The following is a 12,500-nucleotide window of genomic DNA, read 5'->3' as shown; positions in this document are numbered from 1 at the left end:
GCTTTGGACCCTGGAACTCTTGAACAGGGCCGGGCTTCTGCCCTCCGCCTCTCCTCTGCTCATCCGCTCCAGGCCCTGGCACTCCCTGTGATCCAGTCATTCGCATGTGCGTGCCCGGAGGTCCGGGAGCTCCACTCAAACGTCCGGGGGGGGTAAGGGTAAGGGGTCCTGTCCCTCTCCCCCCCTCCTCGCCGCCTCTGAGAAGAGAAACATCTCCTCCACTCCTCCGCTCCTCCGCTGCGGAACCAGGTATTACCGATCCGCCGGACTCAGGCGAATTGCAGAAAGGGGTTTTGCCGTCCTCCGCTCCTCCGCTCCTCCGTTTCGGGCCCTGGAACTCCCGAACCGCTGGACACAAGCGAATCACGGTCCGGGCTTCTGCTCTCCTCCGCTCCTCACCTCATCCGCTCCAGGCCCTGGTACTCCGTGTCCGCGGGAACCCCCCCCAACCCACAAAAACAAACTCTCACACACACACAAACACACGCACACACACACACACACACACACACACAAACACACAAACACACACAGACACACCTGAACTCATCATAGCTGTGCTAATAGCATTGGCCGAAACGTTTCCACAACCAAACCAACATTAGCTCATCCACTCATTCACATATGTGTGTGCCCAGAGGTCCGGGAGCTCCAGTCATAAGTCCGGGTGATCTATGTCCGGAGAAGGCTCACATTAGCCGCTCTAAGGGGTCCTGCTGCCCCCCAGCTTCCCGGCCTTTGAGAAGAGACACATAACTCCGCTCTTCCGCTTCTCCGCTATGGGCCCTGGTACTCCCGATCCTCCGAACTCAGGTGAATTGCGTGACGTGCTTCTGCTCTACTATAAGCCCCTACACACTTCGAACACGGCTGTTATCACCCTGTTACTGCATTTCAATGACACCCATTTGCTTTCGATCTCAGTGTCTGCCACCGTACGGAAAAAGCGGGGGGGTGGGGGGTGGGGGGGCATAAGCGCATTCGTGCTGTAAGTAATCAGAAGTTAATAGTGTTAACGGTTTGCGAGAAATTTTTAATGCTAGACAAAAAAAGAAAATTAAAAGGATATAATTAAATAAATAGATAGAAAAATAAAATTAAAAACGAAAAAAAAAAAATTGTGAGGGGAATATAACATGTAATTAAGTTGGCGGTTCACAGGGAATCTCAGACATCAAACTGTTTTTAATTGAACATAAATAGTACACCCAAATATACAAATGTACAAATAAACATAGCAAGGTAGAACTGAATGTCAATGAAACAACCAGGCATGAGGAAGCAACGGACATGAGGACATTTGTTCTGTATGTAATGAGAAGTTAATAGTGTTACAGGTTTGTGAGAAATTTACAGTGCTAGACAAAAAACGAAATTAAAAGGAAATAATTAGATAAATAGATAGACAAATGAAATTAAAACCAAAAAAAAAAAATGCAAGGGGAATACGACATGTAATTAAGTTGGCGATTCACAAGGAATCTCAGACATCAAACTGTATATTTTTTGTTGTTTATATATAAACATATATAAACAAACATATATTGTTTGTTGTTTATTTTTGGGATATATTGAGGAATATTTAATGGAAAGGAGTCACAATCGCTTTTTGACAATGTCGAAGTGTATACGTGGCTATAGAATTTAAAGTTTTCATTAGAAATTATAGCCTCATCTGTAATTTCCTTGTTGTTAAGACGGGCTTAGCTTTGCTCCGCTCCTCCTCTCCTCCGCTCCTCCGCTCTTCCGCTCCGGGCCCTGGAACTCCCGATCCGCGGGACTTCGGTGAATTCCGGGCCAGTTTTTTGCTCTTCTGCTCTCCTCCCCTCCTCCGCTTCTTCGCTCCCCCGCTTTGGACCCTGGAACTCTTGAACAGGGCCGGGCTTCTGCCCTCCGCCTCTCCTCTGCTCATCCGCTCCAGGCCCTGGCACTCCCTGTGATCCAGTCATTCGCATGTGCGTGCCCGGAGGTCCGGGAGCTCCACTCAAACGTCCGGGGGGGATAAGGGTAAGGGGTCCTGCCCCCCCCCCTCGCCGCCTCTGAGAAGAGAAACATCTCCTCCACTCCTCCGCTCATCCGCTGCGGAACCAGGTACTACCGATCCGCCGGACTCAGGCGAATTGCAGAAAGGGGTTTTGCTGTCCTCCGCTCCTCCGCTCCTCCGCTCCTCCGCTCCTCCGCTCCTCCGCTCCTCCGCTCCTCCGCTCCTCCGTTTCGGGCCCTGGAACTCCCGAACCGCTGGACACAAGCGAATCACGGTCCGGGCTTCTGCTCTCCTCCGCTCCTCACCTCATCCGCTCCAGGCCCTGGTACTCCGTGTCCGCGGGAACCCCCCCCAACCCACAAAAACAAACTCTCACACACACACAAACACACGCACACACACACACACACACACACACACACACAAACACACAAACACACACAGACACACCTGAACTCATCATCGCTGTGCTGATAGCATTGGCCGAAACGTATCCACAACCAAACCAACATTAGCTCATCCAGTCATTCACATATGTGTGTGCCCAGAGGTCCGGGAGCTCCAGTCATAACTCCGGGTGATCTCTGTCCGGAGTAGGCTCACCTTAGCCGGTCTAAGGGGTCCTGCTGCCCCCCAGCTTCCCCGCCTTTGAGAAGAGACACATAACTCCGCTCTTCCGCTTCTCCGCTATGGGCCCTGGTACTCCCGATCCTCCGAACTCAGGTGAATTGCGTGACGTGCTTCTGCTCTCCTATAAGCCCCTACACACTTCGAACACGGCTGTTATCACCCTGTTACTGCATTTCAATGACACCCATTTGCTTTCGATCTCAGTGTCTGCCTCCGTACGGAAAAAGCGGGATGGGTGGGGGGGCATAAGCGCATTCGTGCTGTAAGTAATCAGAAGTTAATAGTGTTAACGGTTTGCGAGAAATTTTTAATGCTAGACAAAAAAAGAAAATTAGAAGGATATAATTAAATAAATAGATAGAAAAATAAAATTAAAAACGAAAAAAAAAAATTGTGAGGGGAATATAACATGTAATTAAGTTGGCGGTTCACAAGGAATCTCAGACATCAAACTGTTTTTAATTGAACATAAATAGTACACCCAAATATACAAATGTACAAATAAACATAGCAAGGTAGAACTGAATGTCAATGAAACAACCAGGGATGAGGAAGCAACGGACATCAGGACATTTGTTCTGTATGTAATGAGAAGTTAATAGTGTTACAGGTTTGTGAGAAATTTACAGTGCGAGACAAAAAAAGAAATTAAAAGGAAGTAATTAAATCAATAGATAGACAAATAAGAAATTAAAACGAAAAAAAAAAAAAAAAAATTGCAAGGGGAATGTAACATGTAATCAAGTTGTTTTTTTTGTTTGTTTTTTTTTTTTTACCAAAAAAAAAAGGAACCTCGGACATGGGTAACTATATTTTTTTGTTTTCGGATTTTTCCATAAGTTTTAAGGATTTTTTTTTTTTTTTTTATATTTCAAAATCGTTTATGAAGACATTAAAATTTGGGGAGCATTTTTGCATTCTGTTCTTGTGAATGAAGAACTTGGCCAGGCCTAAAAGAACATTGACACAGAGTTCATCTGTTATGTTGCTTATAAGTAAACAGAATGTTATATCATCTTTTGAGAAGGAAACTGGTGACGATGGAATGAGAAGGAGAAAAAATATATGGTCAGTGGTTTCAATGTTGTCTTCACAAAATGTACAAATATTATCTTCAAAATTAAAGCGTACCCTCGATAATTCCTTAGATGGGTAGATGTCAGTCATAATTTTGAAGTGGGTCTCTTTTGCCTTGGGGGTATGGGTAGAGTCAGATACATGGTTCGCAGCGTGGCAATCGATTCCTCATCAAATTTATTTAAAATATCCTTTTTTTTTTTTTTGACGTCCAGGGAATAAGTTTCCTGTGAAACATTTCCTAATAAAGGAGTTGCCGCGCTTTCTGTCCACAATTGAGATTCCCTGGAGTGATAGTCGGGGTAACTGTGGTTGTACGGTTCGGTGCGTCATTATATTTTTGGTCAGGAATACAAATTGTCGAGGCAGTGCGTTTCGTAACTTTAGCAACTCTAATATGGGAGGCTTGAATCTGTGTGTAGTACAGAACTGCTCATTGTCCAGAGGACTGCCAGTGTCATCCATCAAGTCAATTATCGACCATATACCTTTCTCAAAGCATTCCTTGTAAAACAGAGGTTTGTTGCCATGCAGTACATATCGATTGTTCCAAACTATTATACTGTGTGGTGAGAAATTGTGTACGTATATCATTTTCCAGTATAATAATATTTGTTTATGGAACTCTGAACATTTGACAGGAATCTTGTTGATATCCAAGTCAGAGATAAGCAGAAGACTCAGGCCGCCGACTTTGTTGAATAAGTAGTTTGGAGTACAATACCAGAAAGAACGATGAGGTTTGATCCAGGATTTCAACCAGTTCACCTTCAATGTCCCATTCAAGCAGTCCGACTCTATCACTTTCAGCCCTCCTTCACTTGTTTCTTTCACCATATGTGATTTTTCTTAGATGGTGTGGTCTGTTCCTCCAGATAAAGTTGAAATTGATTTGGTTAACAGATTTTACGAGTTGATTTGGAGCAGCATTGGAATACGCTGGGTATATACATCTGGATAAACACATCCATTTTAGTCAAATATATCCGGCCTAATATTGATAAATCTCTCTGGAGCCATATATTAGAATTAAGCTTTACTTTGATTCAGTTTAGATTCAATGTTCCTGGATTGATTTAACGTTTGGTCCTTGGATAGGAAAATGCTCAAGTATTTTATTTCTGATTTCATAGAAACATCGCTGATTTCCTTTAGTGGCGAGTCATGCAGCGCAAGAAGTTTGCATTTCTTTAAGTTTAATGACAATCCTGAAGCCTTGGAGAATGTTTTGGTTTTTTTCAGCACTTATTGGGACTTGATGTTCATTTTTCAAAACTAAGGTTGTGTCATCTGCCAGCAGGCTAATAACAATTTCTGTCCCCAACATTACTTCTGTCCCACACGTATACACACACACACACACACACACACACACACACACACCTTAATTCCACTCTTTTATATACGCATGTCTGGAGTTCCGGGAGCTCGTTCTCAACGTTCTGGGGATAATCATAGCTGTGCTGATAGCATTGGCCGAAACGTATCCACAACCAAACCGACATTAGCTCATCCACTCATTCACATATGTGTGTGCCCGGAGGTCCGGGAGCTCCAGTCATAAGTCCGGGTGATCTATGTCCGGAGAAGGCTCACATTAGCCGCTCTAAGGGGTCCTGCTGCCCCCCAGCTTCCCGGCCTTTGAGAAGAGACACATAACTCCGCTCTTCCGCTTCTCCGCTATGGGCCCTGGTACTCCCGATCCTCCGAACTCAGGTGAATTGCGTGACGTGCTTCTGCTCTCCTATAAGCCCCTACACACTTCGAACACGGCTGTTATCACCCTGTTACTGCATTTCAATGACACCCATTTGCTTTCGATCTCAGTGTCTGCCTCCGTACGGAAAAAGCGGGATGGGTGGGGGGGCATAAGCGCATTCGTGGTGTAAGTAATCAGAAGTTAATAGTGTTAACGGTTTGCGAGAAATTTTTAATGCTAGACAAAAAAAGAAAATTAAAAGGATATAATTAAATAAATAGATAGAAAAATAAAATTAAAAACGAAAAAAAAAAATTGTGAGGGGAATATAACATGTAATTAAGTTGGCGGTTCACAAGGAATCTCAGACATCAAACTGTTTTTAATTGAACATAAATAGTACACCCAAATATACAGATGTACAAATAAACATAGCAAGGTAGAACTGAATGTCAATGAAACAACCAGGGATGAGGAAGCAACGGACATCAGGACATTTGTTCTGTATGTAATGAGAAGTTAATAGTGTTACAGGTTTGTGAGAAATTTACAGTGCGAGACAAAAAAAGAAATTAAAAGGAAGTAATTAAATCAATAGATAGACAAATAAGAAATTAAAACGAAAAAAAAAAAAAAAAAATTGCAAGGGGAATGTAACATGTAATCAAGTTGTTGTTTTTTTTTTGTTTTTTTTTTTTACCAAAAAAAAAAGGAACCTCGGACATGGGTAACTATATTTTTTAGTTTTTGGATTTTTCCATAAGTTTTAAGGATTTTTTTTTTTTTTTTTTATATTTCAAAATCGTTTATGAAGACATTAAAATTTGGGGAGCATTTTTGCATTCTGTTCTTGTGAATGAAGAACTTGGCCAGGCCTAAAAGAACATTGACACAGAGTTCATCTGTTATGTTGCTTATAAGTAAACAGAATGTTATATCATCTTTTGAGAAGGAAACTGGTGACGATGGAATGAGAAGGAGAAAAAATATATGGTCAGTGGTTTCAATGTTGTCTTCACAAAATGTACAAATATTATCTTCAAAATTAAAGCGTACCCTCGATAATTCCTTAGATGGGTAGATGTCAGTCATAATTTTGAAGTGGGTCTCTTTTGCCTTGGGGGTATGGGTAGAGTCAGATACATGGTTCGCAGCGTGGCAATCGATTCCTCATCAAATTTATTTAAAATATCCTTTTTTTTTTTTTTGACGTCCAGGGAATAAGTTTCCTGTGAAACATTTCCTAATAAAGGAGTTGCCGCGCTTTCTGTCCACAATTGAGATTCCCTGGAGTGATAGTCGGGGTAACTGTGGTTGTACGGTTCGGTGCGTCATTATATTTTTGGTCAGGAATACAAATTGTCGAGGCAGTGCGTTTCGTAACTTTAGCAACTCTAATATGGGAGGCTTGAATCTGTGTGTAGTACAGAACTGCTCATTGTCCAGAGGACTGCCAGTGTCATCCATCAAGTCAATTATCGACCATATACCTTTCTCAAAGCATTCCTTGTAAAACAGAGGTTTGTTGCCATGCAGTACATATCGATTGTTCCAAACTATTATACTGTGTGGTGAGAAATTGTGTACGTATATCATTTTCCAGTATAATAATATTTGTTTATGGAACTCTGAACATTTGACAGGAATCTTGTTGATATCCAAGTCAGAGATAAGCAGAAGACTCAGGCCGCCGACTTTGTTGAATAAGTAGTTTGGAGTACAATACCAGAAAGAACGATGAGGTTTGATCCAGGATTTCAACCAGTTCACCTTCAATGTCCCATTCAAGCAGTCCGACTCTATCACTTTCAGCCCTCCTTCACTTGTTTCTTTCACCATATGTGATTTTTCTTAGATGGTGTGGTCTGTTCCTCCAGATAAAGTTGAAATTGATTTGGTTAACAGATTTTACGAGTTGATTTGGAGCAGCATTGGAATACGCTGGGTATATACATCTGGATAAACACATCCATTTTAGTCAAATATATCCGGCCTAATATTGATAAATCTCTCTGGAGCCATATATTAGAATTAAGCTTTACTTTGATTCAGTTTAGATTCAATGTTCCTGGATTGATTTAACGTTTGGTCCTTGGATAGGAAAATGCTCAAGTATTTTATTTCTGATTTCATGGAAACATCGCTGATTTCCTTTAGTGGCGAGTCATGCAGCGCAAGAAGTTTGCATTTCTTTAAGTTTAATGACAATCCTGAAGCCTTGGAGAATGTTTTGGTTGTTTTCAGCACTTATTGGGACTTGATGTTCATTTTTCAAAACTAAGGTTGTGTCATCTGCCAGCAGGCTAATAACAATTTCTGTCCCCAACATTACTTCTGTCCCACACGTATACACACACACACACACACACACACACACACACACACACACACCTTAATTCCACTCTTTTATATACGCATGTCTGGAGTTCCGGGAGCTCGTTCTCAACGTTCTGGGGATAATCATAGCTGTGCTGATAGCATTGGCCGAAACGTATCCACAACCAAACCAACATTAGCTCATCCACTCATTCACATATGTGTGTGCCCAGAGGTCCGGGAGCTCCAGTCATAAGTCCGGGTGATCTATGTCCGGAGAAGACTCACATTAGCCGGTCTAAGGGGTCCTGCTGCCCCCCAGTTTCCCCGCCTTTGAGAAGAGACACATAACTCCGCTCTTCCGCTTCTCCGCTATGGGCCCTGGTACTCCCGATCCTCCGAACTCAGGTGAATTGCGTGACGTGCTTCTGCTCTCCTATAAGCCCCTACACACTTCGAACACGGCTGTTATCACCCTGTTACTGCATTTCAATGACACCCATTTGCTTTCGATCTCAGTGTCTGCCTCCGTACGGAAAAAGCGGGATGGGTGGGGGGGCATAAGCGCATTCGTGGTGTAAGTAATCAGAAGTTAATAGTGTTAACGGTTTGCGAGAAATTTTTAATTCTAGACAAAAAAAGAAAATTAGAAGGATATAATTAAATAAATAGATAGAAAAATAAAATTAAAAACGAAAAAAAAAAATTGTGAGGGGAATATAACATGTAATTAAGTTGGCGGTTCACAAGGAATCTCAGACATCAAACTGTTTTTAATTGAACATAAATAGTACACCCAAATATACAAATGTACAAATAAACATAGCAAGGTAGAACTGAATGTCAATGAAACAACCAGGGATGAGGAAGCAACGGACATCAGGACATTTGTTCTGTATGTAATGAGAAGTTAATAGTGTTACAGGTTTGTGAGAAATTTACAGTGCGAGACAAAAAAAGAAATTAAAAGGAAGTAATTAAATCAATAGATAGACAAATAAGAAATTAAAACGAAAAAAAAAAAAAAAAATTGCAAGGGGAATGTAACATGTAATCAAGTTGTTTTTTTTTTTTTGTTTTTTTTTTTTTACCAAAAAAAAAAGGAACCTCGGACATGGGTAACTATATTTTTTAGTTTTTGGATTTTTCCATAAGTTTTAAGGATTTTTTTTTTTTTTTTTTTATATTTCAAAATCGTTTATGAAGACATTAAAATTTGGGGAGCATTTTTGCATTCTGTTCTTGTGAATGAAGAACTTGGCCAGGCCTAAAAGAACATTGACACAGAGTTCATCTGTTATGTTGCTTATAAGTAAACAGAATGTTATATCATCTTTTGAGAAGGAAACTGGTGACGATGGAATGAGAAGGAGAAAAAATATATGGTCAGTGGTTTCAATGTTGTCTTCACAAAATGTACAAATATTATCTTCAAAATTAAAGCGTACCCTCGATAATTCCTTAGATGGGTAGATGTCAGTCATAATTTTGAAGTGGGTCTCTTTTGCCTTGGGGGTATGGGTAGAGTCAGATACATGGTTCGCAGCGTGGCAATCGATTCCTCATCAAATTTATTTAAAATATCCTTTTTTTTTTTTTTGACGTCCAGGGAATAAGTTTCCTGTGAAACATTTCCTAATAAAGGAGTTGCCGCGCTTTCTGTCCACAATTGAGATTCCCTGGAGTGATAGTCGGGGTAACTGTGGTTGTACGGTTCGGTGCGTCATTATATTTTTGGTCAGGAATACAAATTGTCGAGGCAGTGCGTTTCGTAACTTTAGCAACTCTAATATGGGAGGCTTGAATCTGTGTGTAGTACAGAACTGCTCATTGTCCAGAGGACTGCCAGTGTCATCCATCAAGTCAATTATCGACCATATACCTTTCTCAAAGCATTCCTTGTAAAACAGAGGTTTGTTGCCATGCAGTACATATCGATTGTTCCAAACTATTATACTGTGTGGTGAGAAATTGTGTACGTATATCATTTTCCAGTATAATAATATTTGTTTATGGAACTCTGAACATTTGACAGGAATCTTGTTGATATCCAAGTCAGAGATAAGCAGAAGACTCAGGCCGCCGACTTTGTTGAATAAGTAGTTTGGAGTACAATACCAGAAAGAACGATGAGGTTTGATCCAGGATTTCAACCAGTTCACCTTCAATGTCCCATTCAAGCAGTCCGACTCTATCACTTTCAGCCCTCCTTCACTTGTTTCTTTCACCATATGTGATTTTTCTTAGATGGTGTGGTCTGTTCCTCCAGATAAAGTTGAAATTGATTTGGTTAACAGATTTTACGAGTTGATTTGGAGCAGCATTGGAATACGCTGGGTATATACATCTGGATAAACACATCCATTTTAGTCAAATATATCCGGCCTAATATTGATAAATCTCTCTGGAGCCATATATTAGAATTAAGCTTTACTTTGATTCAGTTTAGATTCAATGTTCCTGGATTGATTTAACGTTTGGTCCTTGGATAGGAAAATGCTCAAGTATTTTATTTCTGATTTCATGGAAACATCGCTGATTTCCTTTAGTGGCGAGTCATGCAGCGCAAGAAGTTTGCATTTCTTTAAGTTTAATGACAATCCTGAAGCCTTGGAGAATGTTTTGGTTGTTTTCGGCACTTATTGGGACTTGATGTTCATTTTTCAAAACTAAGGTTGTGTCATCTGCCAGCAGGCTAATAACAATTTCAGTCCCCAGCACGTCTAACTTTTGGATATCGTTGCTCTTTTCAACATAAACGGCTAGCATTTCGGTAGCAATTATAAATAAATAGGGTGAGATGGGGCAACCTTGGGGGATTCCCACATCAACATGGAAGCTCGGAGTGGTGCCGCTTGGCAGGGTGACACAGCTATGAATATTCTCATAGAGCCCACGGATCACATTCCTGAATATTTAACCAAATCCAAAATGTTCGAGCGTTGCTATGATAAATGGATGTTCGACCGAGTCAAAGGCTTTAGAAAAGTCCAAGAAGGATATGCGGCCATTATCTTCAATGCGATACGCCTCTAAACCCATCGCTCGCCCCGACTCGGGGAATCCTAGAGCCTACTTGCACCCCCGCCCTAACTTAACTCCCTCACTCGTGGAGCTCCCTGAGCTCCACACATCCCGGAGCATCACGCCGACTCATTCACATTTGAATGATTGTCTTTATTTTATGTCCGCTAGATAGAGGCATCCGCACATGCGCATCAGTGGAGCTTCAGGCCGGCTGAGGCATGGACTGAAAATCATAAAGACATGTGTGATGAGCTAAAAGGAAGATAAGCATATTTTTATAATAAATGTAAGAAAGAGAGGGTAATGCAGCCTCAGGGCGGCACTGGCCTGTGTCTCTCCAAGCCTGCCTTTGGGGGGGGGGGGGGCACGGAGCAGTGTCTCCCTGTGCCGGTCCCAAGCCCGGATAAATGCAGAGGGTTGCGTCAGGAGGGGCATCCGGCGTAAAACGTTTGCCAAAACCAAACATGCGAGTCAACCATAACTATACCATACCGGATGGGTCGCGGACCGGGTTAACAACGACCGCCATTGGTACTGATGACCTACAGGGTACTAATGGAAATCGGGCTACTGTGGGTCGAAGAACAAGAAGAAGAAGAAGAGGAGGAGTGCGTGTTCGGAAGCAGAGAGAGAGGAGGAAAGGAAAGAGCCTGGGACTGAGAGTAGGGACTTTGAATATTGGGACTATGACAGGAAAAGGTAGAGAGTTGATGGACACGATGCAGAGAAGGAAGCTGGATATACTGTGTGTCCAGGAGACCAGGTGGAAGGGTAGTAAGGCTAGAAGCTTAGGAGCAGGCTTTAAGTTATACTATTATGGTGCTGACAAGAAGAGAAATGGAGTAGGAGTCATCTTGAAGGAGGAGTTCGTAAGGAACGTCCTAGAGGTGAAAAGAATGTCAGATAGACTTATGAGTCTGAAATTGGAAATTGAAGGTGTGATGCTCAGTGTTGTTAGTGGCTATGCGCCACAGGTGGGATGTGAACCTGAAGAGAAGGAGAAGTTCTGGAATGAGTTGGATGAAGTGATGCAGAATATTCCCAGAAATGAGAGAGTGGTAATTGGTGCAGACTTCAATGGACATGTTGGTGAAGGCAATAGAGGGGATGAAGAAGTGATGGGCAGATATGGTATCCAGGATAGGAATGCAGAGGGACAGATGGTGGTAGATTTTGCAAAAGGGATGGAAATGGGTGTAGTGAATACCTTTTTCCAGAAAAAACAGGAACATAGGGTAACTTATAAGAGCGGAGGTAGGAGCACGCAGGTAGACTACATCTTGTATAGACGAGGTAACCTGAAAGAGATCGGTGACTGCAAAGTAGTTGTAGGTGGGCGTGTAGCCAGACAGCATAGGATGGCGGTTTGTGCGACGACTCTGGTGACAAGGTAGATGACGAGGACAAAGGCAGAGCAGAGGACAAAGTGGTGGAAGCTGAAAAGGGAGGAGCGTTGCACGGTTTTCAGGGAGGAGTTGAGAAAGGGTCTGGGTGGTCAGGGTGAGCTGCCAGATGATTGGACAACAACAGCTAGTGTTATCAGGGAGACAGGTAGAAGAGTACTCGGTTTGTCATCTGGAAGGAAAGTTGATAAGGAGACTTGGTGGTGGAATGAGGAAGTGCAGGAGTATATACGGAGAAAGCGGTTAGCGAAGAAGAAGTGGGATACTGAGAGGACTGAAGAGAACAGAAAGCAGTTCAGGGAGATGCGGCGAAAGGTAAAGATGGCGGTAGCGAAGGCAAAACAAAGGGCGTATGATGACTTGT

The sequence above is a fragment of the Fistularia commersonii genome, unplaced genomic scaffold, assembly GCF_037954325.1.
Source record: "Fistularia commersonii isolate RoL2024-O1a breed Wild unplaced genomic scaffold, RoL_Fcom_v1.0 HiC_scaffold_51, whole genome shotgun sequence".
Taxonomy (NCBI): Eukaryota; Metazoa; Chordata; class Actinopteri; order Syngnathiformes; family Fistulariidae; genus Fistularia; species Fistularia commersonii.
This window is presented reverse-complemented; position numbering follows the sequence as displayed.